Source organism: Eumetopias jubatus, unplaced genomic scaffold (assembly GCF_037043125.1).
Source record: "Eumetopias jubatus isolate StellerSeaLion01/CBP00866 unplaced genomic scaffold, mEumJub1_p1.0 scaffold_7, whole genome shotgun sequence".
In the NCBI taxonomy this organism is placed as follows: Eukaryota; Metazoa; Chordata; class Mammalia; order Carnivora; family Otariidae; genus Eumetopias; species Eumetopias jubatus.
In genome coordinates, this window is record NW_028274813.1 from 115,391,962 (window position 1) to 115,412,861 (window position 20,900).

General features: G+C 38.9%; 1 protein-coding gene and 1 pseudogene across 3 annotated transcripts in view; both read left to right on the forward strand.

Moving 5' to 3' along the window:
- Positions 1 to 20,900, forward strand: part of SCAPER (S-phase cyclin A associated protein in the ER) — a 539,336-nt gene that overhangs the window by 51,401 nt on the left and 467,035 nt on the right. The window lies entirely within an intron of this gene.
- On the forward strand, positions 9,015 to 10,319 carry LOC114200517 (DNA-directed RNA polymerase III subunit RPC6 pseudogene; annotated as a pseudogene).

A 20,900-nucleotide genomic window follows, 5' to 3' on the forward strand; every position in this document is an offset into this window, starting at 1 on the left:
TTTTTCTTTTCTAATCACAAACTTCTCTCCTTCTTTCCTAGTGTCAGTATGTTGCATTTTAAAACCCTTGTGACTATGAGGTGAACTGTTGTCTTTTTTTGGGTATGCCCCCCTCTAGTTTTTTCCCCCCTTACAGATCTTTTTACCAATGACATTAATCTTTGTAAAGTACAGTTCTGATCATATTATTCCCCTGCTGTAAAGTTTTTATTGGTTCTATCTCCATAGCCTTCTGAATCCAGAATAGACTGCTTGTGTTGGCTTTTAAAACCTCCTACTATATGGTCTTAATTGACTCTTCCAGGCTTGTTATAATCAGTGCTAACCTGCCTCTATACTGTATTATATGTATTTTAAAGAGTTCAGAATTAAAGTAGTTTAGGAGAGCCAAATCCTCAGGTTCCAAACCCAAATTCTAGCATTTCCTTAGAATTTGGGAGGCTTTGGGATTTCAATTGGGAACTGTTTATTGAAAATGGATTTAGTGTCTCTCATTTGGGAACTTGGATAATGCATTAGGGTGAAATAAGCTATTCTCTGTGACTTTGTTAAACTTGATCTCAGTAGCAGCCACCTGTTGCTTTTAAAGAGAGGAAATGGAGTAGGATCTTTGAAAGTAGATGTTTGTTCAAGTCAGTTTGGCACAAAAATAGTGTCTGGAGGGTGAAATTCATCTCCCCCTTATGTCATTTTGTTTGAATTCATTAGGTACAGGATTGCATTTTGGGGGCCTTTCTATCCATTTCATTTTCAGACATGAATTTTTTATAAAGTCCAGAGAGCTATAAGTAATTTGGACATTATTGCCTTAAACATTGGGATATCTGCATATTGGGATTAGATAAGTGTGGAGCTGAGGAAACTGCCATTTTAATTTCTTGAAAGCTCTCTTTTGGTTTGTATTTCCTGTTATTATGGAAACAACTGTTGTTTGGGAGTTCTAAGAGATACAGTTTTAGGCATGAGCATGTTATTATGACAACTGTTGGTGGAGTGTAAGTGTTTTGTTCTATTGATGGGACATGTATTTGGAGGACTAAGAGGCTTATGAAAAGAAATATGGGAAAAGTAGATACCAAGATTGAAGAAAAAATTTAAATAAGATCTTTTTCCTCAGGGGCACCTGGGTGGCTCAATCAGTTAAGCATCTGCCTTTGACTCAGGTCATGACCTCAGGGTCCTGCTCAGTGTGGAGCCTGCTTCTCCCTCTACCTGCTGCTCCCCCTGTTTGTGCTTTCTCTCTCTGTCAACTAAATAAATAAAATTTATTATTTATTATTTATTTTATTATTATTTTTAAAGATTTTATTTAGTTGACAGAGAGACAGAGACAGCGAGAGAGGGAACACAAGCAGGGGGAGTGGGAAAGGGAGAAGCAGGCTTCCCATGGAGCAGGGAGCCCAATGCGGGGCTTGATCCCAGGACCTTGGTGTCATGACCTCAGCCGAAGGTGGACGCTTAACGACTGAGCCACCTAGGCACCCCTAAAAATTTTTTTTTAAAGATCTTTTTATTCAATCTCTAGGGATTATTTTTTCACCAGTTTTTAGAGATTGTAGTAAAATACACATAACGTAAAACTTACTGTATTAACCATTTTAAGTGTATAGTTTAATGGTATTAAATATTTTCATAATGTACAACTGTCACCCTTATCTCCATAACTTTTCATCATCTAAAACTAAAACTTTATTCCAATTAAATAATAACTTTCCATTTCTTCCTCCCCTCAACTCCTGGCAATCTCCATTCTACTATTGTCTCTGTTATTTTAACTACTCTAGGTAACCATATAAATGGAATCATCATACAGTATTTGTCTTTTGGTGACTGGCTTATTTCACTTAGTGTAATGCGCTCCCTTTTTAGGGCTGAGTAATATTCCATTATATGTATATATCCCATTTTGCTTATCCAGTCACTTGTTTATAGACATTTGGTTTGCTTCCACATTTTAGCTGTTTTGAATAATGCTGCTATGAACATGGTTGTACAAATATCTCTTCAAGACCCTTCTTTCAGTTCTTTTGGGTATATATCCAGAAGTGGAATTGCTGGATCATTTGTCACTATACTTCTAATTTTATGAGAAACCACCATGCTGTTTTCCACAGCGGCTGTACCATTTTACATTCCTTCCAGCAGTTCCCAAGAGTTTCAGTTTCTTCACATCCTCGCCAATGCTTGTTGTTTTCTACGTTTTTGATAGTCATTGTCCTGATGGGTATAAGAGGGTATATCTCCCTATCTCCTTTGATTTTAATTTGCTTTTCCCTAAATATTAGTCATTTTGAACACCTTTTCACATGCATAGTGGCCATTCGTAAAACTTCGGCGATATGTCTATTTAAGTCCTTTATTCCCCCCTCCCTTTTTTTTTCTTTAACAAGAAAGGTTTTATTAACAGGATTTACAAAGAGGAGCATGTCTTGGGCAGCTGCAAGATTAGTAGGTCTCTAACTTCTAACCTCTAACCATACCTCCTATAAGACCTGCTTTTGTAGCTCTAGAAGCTTGGAGTAACAGTCATATCTCCAGAGCAGTGCATGGATGTTATGCCCCAAGGGTGTACTTGAGGGTGTGGTTAAGCAAAAAGAAAGTGGGGAGGGGCTTGCTTAAAAAGGCTTGAGGTCGGGGGGAAGAGCAAGATGGCAGAGGAGTACGAGACCTAAATTTCGTCTGGTCTTGGGAATTCAGCTAGATAGGGATCAAACCATTCTGAACACCTACGAACTCAACAGGAGATCGAAGAAAAGAACACAGCAACTCTCTGAACAGAAAAGGGACCACTTTCTGGAAGTTAGGACATGCATGTGAAGAAGTGAATCCAAGGCGATATTCAGGAAGACAGATGGCGAGGGAGGGGTCCTCCGTCAGCCGGCTACCGGCAAGTGATAGAGCAGCAGAGCACAAAATCGGAACTTTTAGAAGTCTGCTCCACAGAGGGACGTCGCTCCGGTGGCTAAGCAGGGGCAGAACCCTCGCTGGGACAGTGTGGTCTCAGGACCCTTGGGTCACACAAAGACTGGGGGTGCCTGAGTGCAGCAGAGCTCCCAGGTATCGGAGCAGGGAAGCTGGCTGCAGAGACGAGCCCAGGCACAGGCTCTCAGCTCGGGGTTGCCATAAACTGTGATCTGTGGCACAGTCGGGCCACTGCTCTTCCAGCAGGGACCCAACAAGGAGCAGATCCAGGAAGACTCCCCTTCCTCCCCCGGGAGGAGCAGCATGGGAGCGCACTGGAGGGATCTGCTGGATTTGGAGACACCACACGGGGTCGTGTGCCAGAGATAGAAACACTCGGTCACAGGCCTGGTGAGCACGGAGTGTGGCCAGAGACCAGGGAGATGGGAGCAATTTACTGCTTTTCTCTGGGGGCGCGCTGAGGAGTGGGGGCCCGAGTTCTCAGCTCCTCCGGGGCGGAGATTGGGAGACCGGCATTTTCATTCTCGTCCTCCGAAGCTGTACAGAAAACTTGCAGGGAACAAAAGCTTCCGAGAGAAATCCCGAGCAGATTACTTAGCCCAGACCCGGCCAGGGCGGGGCAATTCTGCCTCTGGCAAAGACATAGACCAGGAAGGAACACAGACAATATACAGTAATAGTCACCTTATAGGCAATACAATGGCACTAAAGTCATATCTTTCAATAGTTATCCTAAGTGTAAATGGGCGAAATGCCCCAATCAAAAGACACAGGCTATCAGATTGGATAAAAAAACAAGACCTTCGATATGCTGTCTGCAAGAGGCTCATTTTAGACCCAAAGACACCCCCAGATTGAAAGTGAAGGGGTGGAAAAGCATTTACCATGCTAATGGACACCAAAAGAAAGCTGGGGTGGCAATCCTTATATCAGACAAATTAGATTTTATTTGTTTATTTTAAAAGATTTTATTTGTTTATTTGAGACAGAATGAGAGAGAGAGAGAGAGAGCGCGCACATGAGAGGGGGGAGGGTCAGAGGGAGAAGCAGACTCTTTGCCGAGCAGGGAGGCCGATGCGGGACTCGATCCAGGGACTCCAGGATCATGACCTGAGCCGAAGGCAGTCGCTTAACCAACTGAGCCACCCAGGCGCCCAGGCAAATTAGATTTTAAACCAAAGACTATAATAAGAGATGAAGAAGGACACTATATCCTACTTAAAGGGTCTATCGAACAAGAAGATCTAACAATTGTAAATATCTATGCCCCTAACATGGGAGCAGCCACTTATATAAGCCAGTTAATAACAAAAACAAAGAAACACATCAACAACAATACAATAATAGTGGGGGACTTTAACACTCCCCTGATTGAAATGGACAGATCATCTAAGCAAAAGATCAACAAGGAAATAAAGACTTTAAATGATACCCTGGACCAAATGGACTTCACAGATATATTCAGAACATTCCATCCCAAAGCAAGAGAATACTCATGCTTCTCTAGTGCCCATGAAGCATTCTCCAGAATAGAACACATCCTAGGTCGCAAACCAGAACCAAAAGATTGGGATCATTCCCTCCATGTTTTCAGACCACAATGCTTTGAAACTAGAATGCAGTCACAAGAGGAAAGTCAGAAAAAACTCAAATACATGGGGCTAAAGAGCATACTACTAAGAAATGAATGGGTCAACCAGAAAATTAAGGAAGAATTAAAAATATTCATGGAAAACCAATGAAAATGAAAACACAACTGTTCAAAATCCTTGGGATGGGGCAAAGGCAGTCCTAAGAGGAAAGTATATAGCAATATAAGCCTTTCTCAAAAACAAGAAAGGTCTCAAATACACAACCTAACCCTACATCTAAAGGAGCTGGAGAAAGAACAGCAAATAAAGCTAAAACCCAGCAGGAGAAGAGAAATAATAAAGCTCAGAGCAGAAATCAATGAAAGAGAAACCAAAAGAACAGTAGAACAGATCAACGAAACTAGGAGCTAATTCTTTGAAAGAATTAACAAGATTGATAAAACCCTGGCCAGACTTATCAACAAGAAAAGAGAAATGACCCAAATCAACAAAATCATGAATGAAAGAGGAGAGATCAAAACCAACACCAAAGAAATACAAACAATTCTAAGAACATATTACGAACAACTATATGCCAGCAAATTAGATAATCTGGAAGAAATGGATGCATTCCTAGAGATGTACAAACTACCAAGACTGAACCAGGAAGAAATAGAAAACCTGAACAGACTTATAACCACTATGGAAATTGAAACTGTCATCAAAAATCTCCGAACAAACAAAAGCCCAGGGCCAGATGGCTTCCCAGGGGAATTCTACCAAACATTTCAAGAAGAATTAATACCTATTCTTCTGAAACTGTTCCAAAAAATAGAAGTGGAATGAAAACTTCCAAACTCATTTTATGAGGCCCCCATACCTTGATCCCAAAGACCGCATCAAAAAGGAGAATTACAGACCAATATCCTTGATGAACATGGATGTAAAAATTCTCACCAAAATACTAGCCAATAGGATCCAACAGTACATTAAAAGGATTCTTCACCACGAACAAGTGGGATTTATCCCTGGGCTACAAGGTTGGTTCAACCTCTGCAAATCAATCAACGTGATACAATACATTAATAAAAGAACGAAGAAGAACCATAGGATCCTCTCAATAGATGCAGAAAAAGCATTTGACAAAGTACAGCATCCTTTCTTGATCAGAACTCTTCAGAGTATAGGGATAGAGGGTACATATCTCAATATCATAAAAGCCATCTATGAAAGCCCCACGGCGAATATCATTCTCAATGGGGAAAAACTGAGAGCTTTCCCCCTAAGGTCAGGAACACGGCAGGGATGTCCACTATCACTACTGCTATTAAACATAGTATTAGAAGTCCTAGCCACAGCAATCAGACAACAAAAAGAAATAAAAGGCATCCAAATTGGCAAAGAAGTCAAGCTCTCACTCTTTGCACATGATATGATTCTTTATGTGGAAAACCCAAAAGACTCCACCCCAAAACTGCTAGAACTCATACAGGAATTCAGTCGAGTGGCAGGATGTAAAATCAATGCACAGAAATCAGTGGCATTCCTATACACCAACAACAAGACAGAAGAAAGAGAAATTAAGGAGTTGATCCCATTTACAATTGCATCCAAAACCATAAGATACCTAGGAATAAATCTAACCAAAGAGGCAAAAAATTTGTACTCAGAAAACCATAAAATACTTATGAAAAAAATTGAGGAAGACGTAAAGTAATGGAAAAACGTTCCATGCCCATAGATTAGAAGTACAGATATTGTGAAGATGTCAGTGCTACCTAGAGCAATCTACACATTCAATGTAATCCCTATCAATAATCCTAAAATTTGTATGGAATCATAAAAATCCCCGAATAGCCAGAGGAATGTTGAAAAAGATAAGCAAAGCTGGTGGCATCAGAGTTCCGGACTCCAAGATCTAGTACAAAGCTGTCATCATCAAGATACTATGGTACTGGCATAAAAACAGACCCATAGATCAATGGAAGAGAATTGAGAGCCCAGAAATGTACCCTCACCTCTCTGGTCAACTAATCTTCAACAAAGCAGGAAAGAATGTCCAATGGAAAAAAGACAGTCTCTTCAACAAATGGTGTTGGGAAAATTGGACAGCCACATGCAGAAGAATGAAACTGGACCATTTCCTTACACCACACACAAAAATAAACTCAAAATGGTTGAAAGACCTAAATGTGAGAGAGGAGTCCATCAAAATCCTAAAGGAGAACACAGGCAGCAATCTCTTTGACCTCAGCCGCAGCAACTTCTTCCTAGAAACATCACCAAAGGTAAGGGAAGCAAGGGCAAAAATGAACTACTGGGATTTCATCAAGATAAAAAGCTTTTGCACAGCAAAGGAAACAGTCAACAGAACCAAAAGACAACCGACAGAATGGGAGAAGATATTTGCAAATGATGTATCAGTTAAAGGGCTAGTATCCAAAACCTATAAAGAACTTCGTAACACCCAAAGAACGAGTCCAATCAAGAAATGGGCAGAAGACATGAAGAGACATTTCTGCAAAGAAGACATCCAAATGGTCAATAGACAAATTAAAAAGTGCTCAACATCACTCGGCATCAGGGAAATCCAAATTAAAACCTCAATGAGATACCACCTCACACCAGTCAGAAAGGGTACAATTAAGAAGTCAGGAAACAACAGATTGGTGGGGATGCAGAGAAAGGGGAACTCTCCTATACTGTTGGTGGGAATGCAAGCTGGTGCAGCCACTCCGGAAAACAGTATGGAGGTTCCTCAAAAAGTTGAAAATAGAGCTACCATACGACCCAGCATTTGCACTACTGGGTATTTACCCCAAAGATACAAATGTAGGGATCCGAAGGGGTACGTGCACCGCGATGTTTATAACAGCAATGTCCACAATAGCCAAACTGTGGAAAGAGCCAAGATGTCCATTGACAGATGAATGGATAAAGAACAAGTGGTATATATATATGCAATGGAATATTATGCAATCATCAAAAGGAATGAAATCTTGCCATTTTTAGTGACATGCATGGAACTGGAGTGTATTATGCTGAGCGAAATAAGTCAATCAGAGAAAGACATGAATCATGTGACCTCATTGATATGAGGAATTCTTAATCTCAGGAAACAAACTGAGGGTTGCTGGAGTGGTGGGGGTTGGGAGGGATGGGGTGGCTGGGTGATAGACATTGGGTAGGGTATATGCTATGGTGAGCGCTGTGAATTGTGTAAGACTGTTGAATACAGACCTGTACCTCTGAAACAAATAATACATTGTTAAAAATTAAGAAGAAGATAGCAGGAAGGGAAAAACGAAGGGGTGAAATCGAAGTGGGAGACGAATCATGAGAGACTATGGACTCTTAGAAACAAACTGAGGGTTCTAGAGGGGAAGGGGGTGGGGGGATAGGTTAGCCTGGTGAATGGTATTAAAGTGGGCGCATACTGCATGGAGCCCTGGGTGTTATATGGAAACAATGAATCATGGAACACTACATCAAAAAGCAATGATGTAATGTATGGTGATTAAGATAACATAAGAAAAATAAATTAAAAAACAAAAAAGAAGGCTTCAGGTCACAGAGTGGTCATCATGGCAGATTAGTTCAAGATCACATTAGTCTGGTTTGTATACTCCATCCCTCAAATTCGACTCTTAAAATCTTAGGAGCCCACCTCTTCTGCAGTATTCCCTGAGCTATCAGAGAGGGGCTCTTTGCAGTATTTTTTTTTTGCCGAGTAATGTTCAAGTTGAAATCATAAACCACAGCAGCAGTGTAGACAGCAGCAGGAAAAGAAACATGGAAAAGGGAGTAAACTACATATTTAGCATGAATCTCATGTAAACCATGTATGTAAACCCGTGTCCATCGCAGAAAAAAGTTTTTTCCCTCAGACCAAGAGAGGGGCAGTAGGAGACAGAAGCGTTTCTTGGATGGCTTTAGAAGAAGTAGATTTCCACCCCAGTGCCCATTTTTTTAATCAAGTTTTCTCTTTTTGAGTTTTAGGAGTTCTCTATATATTCTGGATGTTAATCCCTCATTAGATACTTGATTTATAAATATATTCTCTCATTCTTTGGGTTGCCTTTTTACCCTGAATTAATGTCTTTCAATGCCCAAAAGTTTAAACATTTCATGATGTCCAATTTGTATATTTTTTATTTTGTTGTCTGTGGCTTTAGTATCATATCCAAGAAATCATTGCTAAATTCACTGTCATGAAGCTTTTGCTCTGTGTTTTCTTCTAAGATCTTTATAGTTTTATGTGTTACCTTTTGGTCTTTGATCCATTTAGAGTTAATTTTAGTGTATGGTGTTAGGTAAGGGTCCAACTTCATTCTTTTGTAAATAATGCTGTCTAATTTTCCCAGCATTATTTATTGAAAATAGTGTCCTTTCGCCACTGAATGATCTTGGAACCCTTGTCAAAAATCATTTGACCACCCTATTCCCGGTTCCTCGGTTCCTGGACTGGCTATCTGGCGACCCCAAGCGTCTCTCCCCACAGGGGCCAGGAACTGGGCAGTCATGGTTGAGGTGAAAGTGAAGGTGCAGCCGCCCGAGGCGGATCCGGTCGAAATAGAAAACAGGATTATAGAATTATGTCACCAGTTCCCTCATGGAATCACAGACCAAGTAATTCAGAATGAAATGCCTCATATAGAAGCCCAGCAGCGGGCAGTGGCCATCAATAGATTGCTGTGCATGGGTCAGTTGGATCTCTTAAGGAGCAATACAGGACTTCTGTATAGAATAAAGGATTCTCAGAATGCTGGTAAAATGAAAGGATCAGATAACCAAGACAAACTGGTATATCAAATCATGGAGGATGTAGGAAATAAAGGAATATGGAGCAGAGATACCCGATACAAAAGCAATTTGCCATTAACAGAAATTAACAAAATTGTAAAGAATTTGGAAAGTAAAAAGCTTATCAAAGCTGTTAAGTCTGTGGCAGCCTCAAGAAAGAAAGTATATATGCTCTATAACCTGCAACCAGACCAGTCTGTGACTGGTGGAGCCTGGTACAGTGACCAGGATTTTGAGTCAGAATTTGTAGAGGTGCCTAACCAACAGTGCTTTAAATTCCTACAAACCAAGGCAGAAACAGCACGAGAAAGCAAACAGAATCCAATGATACAAAGAAATAGTTCATTTGTCTCATCACATGAAGTGTGGAAGTATATCTGTGAACTGGGGATCAGTAAGGTAGAGTTGTCCATGGAGGACATTGAAACGATCTTAAATACACTCATTTATGATGGGAAAGTGGAGATGACTATCATTGCTGCAAAAGAAGGCACGGTTGGCAGTGTAGACGGACACATGAAACTGTATAGAGCAGTCAATCCAATCATCCCACCCACGGGTTTGGTCCGGGCCCCGTGTGGACTCTGCCCGGTTTTTGATGACTGCCATGAAGGTGGTTAGATTTCACCATCTAACTGTATTTATATGACAGAGTGGTTCGAATTTTAATAGAGAACTAGGAACTTTACTGACATTTTGCAAATGAAGTTACTTTGGGAGCAGATAATTTAACTCATGATGGAACATCAAATTCCCTTGAAAGCAAACTTCACAATAATGGATAGACCTGCTGCTATGAAAAAGTATTTTTTTATCTATGAAGACTAAATTTATATTGGTAGAGTAGCCAACAGAATATGAAGCAGGTAAGGTTAATAGTGAAATCCATTCTTCAATAAATAAAATACTTTGAACTTCAGGAAGACCACCTTCTGAAGCTTTCAAGACTTTTGATGGTTCATGGAAAAAGAAGCCAACAAATCCATATTTGCCATATACTACAATAATGACTAAAGTTTAAAAATGCCCATTTTAAAGTTATTATGGTCTTCATTGGAAAATTTTGTATCTGGTTCATTATTGCCATTTCTGTTTTCTCTTTTCTCAGTGGTTTCATTGAGAAGGAATCAAAAGCGGTGAGGCAGGAATAGCACTTGGAGGCATGAGTGGGGGAGAGAATGGAACATCCCTTTCCACACACTATTCATTCCTTTTTACATCAGAAATATTCTTTCAGAGTATTATGCCTTTGTACTTACCTCAAATGCAAATGATGACTATTGTCAAGGATGTTTTCAGTGCATAAATATGATTCTCATCCTAAAAAAAAAAAAAAAAAATTTTGACCAGATATGTGAGGATTTATTTTTGGGTTTTCTATTCCTTTGGTCTGTATGTTTATGTCAGTACCATACTGTTTTGATTACTGTAGTTTTGCAGTAAGTTTTGAGATCAGGACGTGTGAGTCCTCCAGCTTTGTTTTCTTTTTCAAGATTGTTTTAGGCATTTGGGTTCCTTTGAGATTTCATATGAATTTTTGGATGGGTTTTTCTATTTATGTAAAACACATCATTAGGATTTTGATAGGGATTGCATTGGATCTGTACATTGCTTTGGGTAGTATTGACATTTTAATTAAGTCTTCACTGAACATGGGATGTATTTTAATTTCTTTATGTCTTCTTTAATTTCTTTCAGCAATGTTTTTGTAGTTATTGTACAAGACTTTCACCCCCTTGGTTAGCTTAACTCTTAAGTACTATATTCTTTTTGATGCTATTGTAAATGGAATTGTTTTTATAATTTCTTTTCATACTGTTCATTGTCAGTATATAAAAATGTAGCTGATTTTTGTTTTGGACTTTGTATCCTGCTACTTTGCTGAGTTTATTTATTAGATCTAACAGGTTTTGTTTATGTGGTATTTTTGTGGAGTCTAGACTTTATATAAGATCATATCATTTTCAAACAATTTTACTTCTTCCCTCCAATTTGCATGCCTTTTCTTTCTTTCGTTCTTTCGTTCTTTCGTTCTTCCGTTCTTCCTTTTCTTTCCTTTCCTTTTCTTTTCTTTCCTTTCCTTTTCTTCTTTTCTTTCTTTCTTCTTTTGACTGATTCCTCTGGCTAAGAACCTCCTGTTCTATAGTGAACGGAAGTGGTGAAAGCAGACCTCCTTGCCTTGTTCTTGCTCTTAGAGGAAAAGCTTTCGCTCTTTCACCATGGAGTACAATGTTTGCTGTGGATTTTTCATATATAACTTTTATTGTGTTGAGGTAGTTTGCTTCCATTCCTAATCTGCTGAGTGTTTTTAAAAATCTTATTATTTATTTATGTTATTCTTAATTTTTTTATTAACCTAATGTATTATTTGTTTCAGGGGTACAGGTCTGTGATTCATTAGTCTTACACAATTTACGGATCTCTTGAATGTTTTTATCATGAAAAGGTGTTGATTTTTGCCAAATGCTTTTTCTGCTTGAATTGAGATGATTGTGTGTTCTTTTCCCTTTATTTTGTTGATATGGTAGGTTACATTGATCTGTTTTTTGCATTTTGAACCTTCTTTGCAGTCCGGGAATAAATCCCATTTGGTCATGGGGTATAATCTTTTTAATATGCTGCTGAATTCTGTGTGCTAGTATTTTGTTGAGAATTTTGCATCAATGTTCACAGGTGTTACTGATCTGTAGTTTTATTTTCTTGTGTCTTTGTCTGGCTTTGGTATCAGGGTAATGTTGGCCTCATAGAATAAGTTACAAAGGATTACTTTCTCTTTCATTTTTTGGAAAACTTTGAGAAGGATTGGTATTAGTTCTTTAAATTTTTGGTAGAATTCACCAGTGAGGCCATCAGCTTCAGGGCTTTTCCTTTTTGGGAGATTTTTTGATTACTGATTCAGTCTCTTTACTTGTTACCAGTTTATTCAGATATTTTCTTTCTTCATGATTTAGTTTTGGGGGAGGGGCGCCTGGGTTGCCCAGTCCTTAAGTGTCTGCCTTCAGCTCAGGTCATGGTCCCAGGGTCCTGGGATTGAGCCCCACATCGGGCTCCCTGCTCTGCAGGAAACCTGCTTCTCCCTCACCCACTCCCCCTGCTTGTGTTCCCTCTCTTGCTGTGTCTCTCTCTGTCAAATAAATAAAATCTTAAAAAAAAAAGATTTAGTTTTGGTAGGTTTTGTGTTTCTAGGAAGTTGTCCATTTCATCTGAGTTATCCAGCTGTTGGCAAACAGTTATTCGTACTACTCTCTTATGATCCTTTTTATTGCTGTAGAATTGGTGGTAATATCCTCAGTTTCATTTCTGATTTTAGTAGTTTGAATCTTCTCTCTTTTTTAGTTCATCTTGCAAACGGTTTATCAGTTTTGTTGATCATTTCAAAGAACTGACTTTAGTTTCATTTATTATTTTTTGTTAGTTGTATTCTCTGATTTCTTTATTAATGTTATAATTTTCATTATTTCTGCTAACTTTGGATTTAGTTTGTTCTTTTTTAGCTTCTTAAGCTATAAAGTTAAGTTTTTGATTTGAGATCTTTTTTTTTATGTAAGCATTTATAGCTATAAATTTCCTTCAGAGTCCTGCTTTAGCTATGTCCTCTAAATTTTAGTATATTGTGTTATTTTCATTTGTCTCTATTTTCTAATATCCCTTGTGACTTTTTTCCTTGATCCATTTGTTGTTTAAATGTGTATTGTTTAATTCCCACAAATTTGTAAATTTTTCACTTTTAGTTTAATTACTGATTAATGTTATCCTGTTTTGACTGGAGAAGATACTTCGTGTGATGTCCATCTTTTTAAACCTATTGAGATTTCATTTGTGTGGCCTGATGTGTGGTCTGTCTTGGAAAATGTCTAGAGTAGGGATTCTAAACCTAGGGTTCCTAGACCTATGTTTGTGGATCACCTGAAGATATTGAAATTATTTTATTCATGTATATTTTGAGCAGAGAGTCCATAACTTTCATCAAATTCCTTTTTTAATTTAATTTTAATATGTTATGTTAGTCACCATACAATACATCATTAGTTTTTGATATAGTGATCCACGATTCCTTGTTTTCGTATAACACCCAGTGCTCCATGAACTTTCATCAAATTCTTAAAGATGATTATGACCTAGAAATGATGTGTCACAGATTCTTGATTAACCTCTATGCCACTTATACCCTGGATAAGAAACATGGCTGAGAAAGGATCATAGAGGGATGATGATACAGACTTGGAAATTTAACTTTCTCTCTGAAAAGGTAGAAAGGGCTAGCCTAGACAACCATCTCAGGAAAGGCTTAGTCAACTAGTCTCCTATTAAGATGATGAGGCCCATTATAAATGCCTCTGGTTTTTGGGCTTCCTGGGTGGCACAGTCAGTTAAGCGTCCAACTCTTGGTTTTAGCTCAGGTCATAATCTCAGGGTTGTGGGATTGAGCCTCATATCGGGCTCTGCACTTAGTGTGGAGTCTGCTTAAGACTCTCTCTCCCTCTCCCTCTGCCCCCCACACCAAGCTCTCTCTCTCTCTCAAATAAATAAATAAATCTTAGAAAAAAATGCTTCTGGTTTTGTCTTCTCTGTTGTTTTGACCAGGCCTCATTCCATGGTGCCAGTAATTTGGTTACAATTCTTGATTGTGGCAACATGTTAGACCTCCAGATCCTCTGTCTCTTTCTAACCATGCTTATGGCTTCAGCCTGTGTATAGATTGCCTCATCTTGAATCCTATTCACTTGCTATAATCCCGTCCATGAATCCTGTCAAGGTTTTGCTCAATCCCTATTTCCTAGTATTCCGACCATGTCTTCCAATAGCAGGCTTCAGCTCTTCTATCAATTTGCTCTGCTGCATATCAGACTCAGGATTCTTGTTGGAATGACTCCTTCCACAATTACGTTAGGCAGATACCTCCTTGTCTTTTCATGATTCCCATAAAAAATTAAATATATTGCAGTTATAAAGTAGGATAATGGAATAAAACAAGGCAAGAACACTAAAAAGGTAAACATCGAATTCGTAATGTTTACTGAATAACAATCAAGTTTTGTTTCTTTGGTGAAAACTAATAGGAATTTACTGGTGCCCTTTGGACAAATCAAAGAGTTTGAGCTGATATTCTTGGGAAACAGAGAAATCTTTAGGAAATGGATTTTCTGAAAGGGTTGTATCCCAGGAAAAATCCTGTCCAGTGTTCTTAGGCAGGAAGCTTCTTATTTCCTGTTCAGGAGAGGATGAGACAATCATTTGAGTGGGATCTAGCTACACTTGCACTATACCATACCTCTTTTCCTCACTATTTTTAAATATTTAATAGAGGCACAGTCATGTAAATGATGCTTTGCAAAGGTAATCCATGAAGATGTACTGCCACCGAGCTCAAATTACAACATGCATTGGTAATGATAATATTAGAACTAACAATAATTAGCTCTCATATGGCTTATCTCTGCAGTCCTCTTAGTTTTTTTTTTTTTTTTAAGATTTTATTTGAGAGAGCAAGAGAGAGTGCAAGACCACGCATGCATGCTTGAGTGCGAGTGAGGGGAGAGGCAAAAGGGGAGGGAGAGAGAATTTCAAGCAGACTCCCTGCTGAGTCAGGAGCCCAACATGGGGCTCAGTCTCACGACCCTGAGATCATGACCTGAGCCAAAACCAAGAGTCAGACACTCAAACTGACTGAGCCACCCAGGCGCCCCTCTCTTAGTTTTTATATGCACTAATATCTCAGATGAACATTTCTTACACTATTTCAGATTAGTTGGAATGCTATACTTATTGATTATGGGATTGAAGTCTTTATGCCTGTTTGCTATTCATTTCATTAGGTGCTAGTGAAAATATGAACTAAGCATAATTTCTTTATACCAGTTATCCTCCAATAAAGTAATGAATAAATGAAATTGAACAGTTTGGGGAGTTTACAGATGTAATTGTTCCTAGTGATGGACAAGTAAGGCAGATTTCCTAGTGATGTATTTGCTTAAAGATTCAGGTATCTTCTGTGGTTTTCTTTGTTAATGAGTGTTTACATTGAAATTTGGTCATGATCTGTTTCTTATGTAGAAGTGTTTGGTGGTTTGTGTTTTTAATCAAATTGGAAACATCTTTAATGAAGACCATGTCATATGCTTTTTTGTTTCCACCACACTTCTGGGTATTCTGGGTATATACAATAAAAATGTAATAAATGGGTCTTAAGTCTAGTTTGTGATACTCTAGTAAAAATTCACAGTGCCTCCAAAATATAGTATTTCTTTTTTTTTTAATTTTTTTTATTGTTCTGTTAATCACCGTATATTACATCATTAGTTTTTGATGTAGTGTTCCATGATTCCTTGTTTGCGCATAACACCCAGTGCTCCACGCAGAATGTGCCCTCTCTAATACCCATCACCAGGTTAACCCATCCCCCTACCCTCCTCCCCTCTAGAACCCTCAGTTTGTTTTTCAGAGCCCATCGTCTCTCATGGTTCGTCTCCCCCTCTGACTTACTCCCCTTCATTCTTCCCCTCCTGCTATCTTCTTCTTTTTTTTTTCTTAACATATGTTGCATTATTTGTTTCAGAAGTACAGATCTGTGATTCAACAGTCTTGCACAATTCACAGTGCTCACCATAGCACATACCCTACCCAATGTCTATCACCCAGCCACCCCATCCCTCCCACCCCCGACCACTCCAGCAACACTCAGTTTGTTTTCTGAGATTAAGAATTCCTCATATCAGTGAGGTCATATGATACATGTCTTTCTCTGATTGACTTATTTCAGTCAGCATAACACCCTCCAGTTCCATCCACGTCATTGCAAATGGCAAGATCTCATTCCTTTTGATGGCTGCATAATATTCCATTGTGTATATATACTACATCTTCTTTATCCATTCATCTGTCGATGGACATCTTGGCTCTTTCCACAGTTTGGCTATTGTGGACATTGCTGCTATAAACGTTCGGGTACACGTACCCCTTCAGATCCCTACATTTGTATCTTTGTGGTAAATACCCAGTAGTGCAATTGCTGGATCGTATGGTAGCTCTATTTTCAACTGTTTGAGGAACCTCCATACTGTTTTCCAGAGTAGTGGCACCAGCTTGCATTCCCACAAACAGTGTAGGAGGGTTCCCCTTTCTCCACATCCCCACCAACATCTGTCGTTTCCTGACTTGTTAATTTTAGCCATTATGACTGGTGTGAGGTGGTATCTCATTGAGGTTTTAATTTGGATTTCCCTGATGCCGAGCGATGTTGAGCACTTTTTCATGTGTCTGTTGGCCATTTGGATGTGTTCTTTGGAAAAATGTCTGTTCATGTCTTGTGCCCATTTATTGATTGGATTATTTGTTCTTTGGGTGTTGAGTTTGATAAGTTCTTTATAGATTTTCGATACTAGCCCTTTATCTGATATGTCATTTGCAAATATTTTCTCCCATTCTGTCGGTTGTCTTTTGGTTTTGTGGACTGTTTCTTTTGCTGTGCAAAAGCTTTTTATCTTGATGAAATCCCAATAGTTCATTTTTGCCCTGGCTTCCCTTGCCTTTGGCGATGTTTCTAGGAAGAAGTTGCTGCGGCTGAGGTCGAAGAGGTTGCTGCCTGTGTTCTCCTTTAGGATTTGGATGGACTCCTGTCTCACGTTTAGGTCTTTCAACCATTTGGAGTCTATTTTTGTGTGTGGTGTAAGGAAATGGTCCAGTTTCATTCTTCTGCATGTGGCTGTCCAATTTTCCCAACACCATTTGTTGAAGAGACTGTCTTTTTTCCATTGGACATTCTTTCCTGCTTTGTCAAAGGTAAGTTGACCATAGAGTTGAGGGTCCATTTCCAGGCTCTCGATTCTGTTCCATTGATCTATGTGTCTGTTTTTGTGCCAGTACCATACTGTCTTGATGATGACAGCTTTGTACTAGATCTTGGAGTCCGGAACTCTGACGCCACCAGCTTTGCTTATCTTTTTCAACATTCCTCTGGCTATTCGGGGTCTCTTCTGGTTCCATACAAATTTCGGGATTATTGGTTCCATTTCTTTGAAAAAAGTGGATGGTACTTTGATGGGGATTGCATTGAATGTGTAGATTGCTCTAGGTAGCATTGACATCTTCACAATGTTGGTTCTCCCAATCCATGAGCATGGAACATTTTTCCATTTCTTTGTGTCTTCTTCAATTTCTTTCATGAGTATTTTATAGTTTTCTGAGTACAGATCCTTTGCCTCTTTGGTTAAATTTATTCCTAGGTATCTTATGGTTTTGGGTGCAATTGTAAATGGCATCAACTCCTTGATTTGTCTCTCTTCTGTCTTATTGTTGGTGTATAGGAATGGCACTGATTTCTGTGCGTTGATTTTATATCCTGCTACTTTACTAAATTCCTGTATGAGTTCTAGCAGTTTTGGGGTGGAGTCTTTTGGGTTTTCCACATACAGTATCATATCATTTGCAAAGAGTGAGAGTTTGACTTCCTCTTTGCCGATTTGGGTGCCTTTGATTTCTTTTTGTTGTCTGATTGCCGTGGCTAGGACTTCTAATACTATGTTGAATAGCAGTGGTGAGAGTGGACATCCCTGCCGCGTTCCTGACCTTAGGGGAAAAGCTCTCAGCTTTTCTCCATTGAGAATGATATTCACTGTAGGTTTTTCATAGATGGCTTTTATGATATTGAGGTATGTACCCTCTATCCCTATACTCTGAAGAGTTTTGATCAAGAAAGGATGCTGTACTTTGTCAAATGCTTTTTCTGCATCTATTGAGAGGATCATATGATTCTTGTTCTTTCTTTTGTTAATGTATTGTATCACGTTGATTGATTTGCAGATGTTAAACCATCATTGCAGCCCAGAGATAAATCCCACCTGGTCGTGGTGAATAATCCTTTTAATGTACTGTTGGATCCTGTTGGCTAGTATTTCAGTGAGAATTTTTGCATCCATGTTCATCAAGGATATTGGTCTGTAATTCTCCTTTTTGATGGGGTCTTTGTCTGGTTTTGGGATCAAGGTAATGGTGACCTCATAAAATGAGTTTGGAAGTTTTGCTTCCATTTCTATTTTCTGGAACAGTTTCAGTAGAATAGGTATCAATTCTTCTTTAAATGTCTGATAGAATTCCCCTGGGAAGCCATCTGGCCCCGGGCTTTTGTTTCTTGGGAAATTTTTGATGACTGCTTCAATTTCCTTAGTGGCTGTAGGTCTGTTCAGGTTTTCTATTTCTTCCTGGTTCAATTTTGGTAGTTGATACATCTTTAGGAATGCATCCATTTCTTCCAGGTTATCTAATTTGCTGGCATAGAGTTGCTCATAATATGTTCTTATAATTGTTTGTATTTCTTTGGTGTTGGTTGTGATCTCTCCTCTTTCATTCATGATTTTGTTGAGTTGGGTCATTTCTCTTTTCTTGTTGATAAGTCTGGCCAGGGTTTTATCAATCTTGTTAATTCTTTCAAAGAACCAGCTCCTAGTTTCGTTGATCTGTTCTACTGTTCTTTTGGTTTCTCTTTCATTGATTTCTGCTCTGATCTTTATTATTTCTCTTCTCCTGCTGGGTTTAAGCTTTATTTGCTGTTCTTTCTCCAGCTCCTTTAGGTGTAGGTTTAGGTTGTGTATTTGAGTATTTGAGACCTTTCTTGTTTCTTGAGAAAGGCTTGTATTGCTATATACTTTCCTCTCAGGACTGCCTTTGCTGTATCCCAAAGATTTTGAACAGTTGTGTTTTCATTTTCATGGGTTTCCATGAATTTTTTTAATTCTTTAATTTCCTGATTGACCCATTCATTCTTTAGTAGGATGCTCTTTAGCCTCTATGTATTTGGGTTCTTTCCAATTTTCCTCTTGTGATAGAGTGCTAGTTTCAAAGCACTGTGGTCTGAAAATATACAGAGAATCATCCCAGTCTTTTGGTACCGGTTGAGACCTGATTTGTGACCTAGGATGTGATCAATTCTGGAGAACGTTCCATGGACACTAGAGAAGAATGTGTATTCCGTTGCTTTGGGATGGAATGTTCTGAATATGTCTGTGAAGTCCATTTGGTCCAGTGTGTCATTTAAAGTCTTTATTTCCTTGTTGATATTTTGCTTAGAAGATCTGTCCATTTCAGTCAGGGGGTGTTAAAGTCCCCCATTATTATTGTATTGTTGTCAATGTGTTTCTTCACTTTTGTTATTAATTGCCTTATATAATTGGCTGCTCCCGTGTTAGGGGCATAGATATTTACAATTGTTAGATCTTCTTGTTGGATAGACCCTTGAAGTAGGATAGAGTGTCCTTCCTCATCTTTTATTACAGTCTTTGTTTTAAAATCTAATTTGTCTGATATAAGGGTTGCCACCCTAGCTTTCTTTTGGTGTCCATTAGCATGGTAAATGGTTTTCCTCCCCCTCACTTTCAATCTGGGGGTGGCTTTGGGTCTAAAATGAGTCTCTTGCAGACAGCATATCGATGGGTCTTGTTTTTTAATCCAGTCTCATAGCCTGTGTCTTTTGACTGAGGCATTTAGCCCATTTACATTCAGGGTACCTATTGAAAGGTACGAATTTAGTGCCATTGTATTGCCTGTAAGGTGACTGTGTCTGTATATTGTCTATGTTCCTTTCTGATCTATGCTGATTTTAGGCTCTCTCTTTGCTTAGAGGACCCCTTTCAATATTTCTTGGAGGGCTGGTTTCGTGTTTGCAAATTCCTTTAGTTTTTGTTTGTCTTGGAAGCTTTTTATCTTTCCTTCTATTTTCAGTGACAGCCTTCCTGGATATAGTATTCTTGGCTGCATATTTTTCTCGTTTAGTGCTCTGGTGATATCTTACCAGTCCTTTCCGGCCTGCAAGGTCTCTGTGGATAGGTCTGTTGCCAATCTAATATTTCTACCATTGTAGGTTACGTATCTCTTCTCCCGAGCTGCTTTCAGGATTTTCTCTTTGTCTCTGAGACTCGTAAGTTTTACTATTAGATGTCGGGCTGTTGACCTATTATTATTGATTTTGAGAAGGATTCTCTGTGCCTCCTGGGTTTTGATGCCTGTTTCCTTCCTCACATTAGGGAAGTTCTCTGCTGTAATTTGCTCCAGTATACCTTCTGCCCCTCTCTCTCTTTCTTCTTCTTCTGGGATCCCAATTATTCTAATGTTGTTTCGTCTTATCGTATCACTTATCTCTCGAATTCTGCCCTCGTGATCCAGTAGTTGTTTATCTCTCTTTTTCTCAGCCTCTTTATTTTCCATCATTTGGTCTTTTATATTGCTGATTCTCTCTTCTGCCTCATTTATCCTAGTAGTTAGTTCCCCCATTTTTGATTGCACCTCATCAATAGCCTTTTTGATTTTGACTTGGTTAGATTTTAGTTCTTTTACTTCTCCAGAAAGGGTTTCTCTATAAACTTCCACGCTTTTTTCAAGCCCAGCTTTTTTCAAGCCCAGCTAGTATCTTTAATCATGACTTTAAAGTCATGATTCTGAACTCTAGGTCCGACATCGTAGTAATGTCCGTATTGAGTAGGTCCCTGGCTGACGATACTATCTCTTGTTTTTTTTGCTGAGGTGATTTTTTTTCGTCTTGTCATTTTGTCCAGAGGAGAATAGATGAATGAGAGAACAAAATGCTAACAGGTTAACAACGTCCCCAGCAAATAT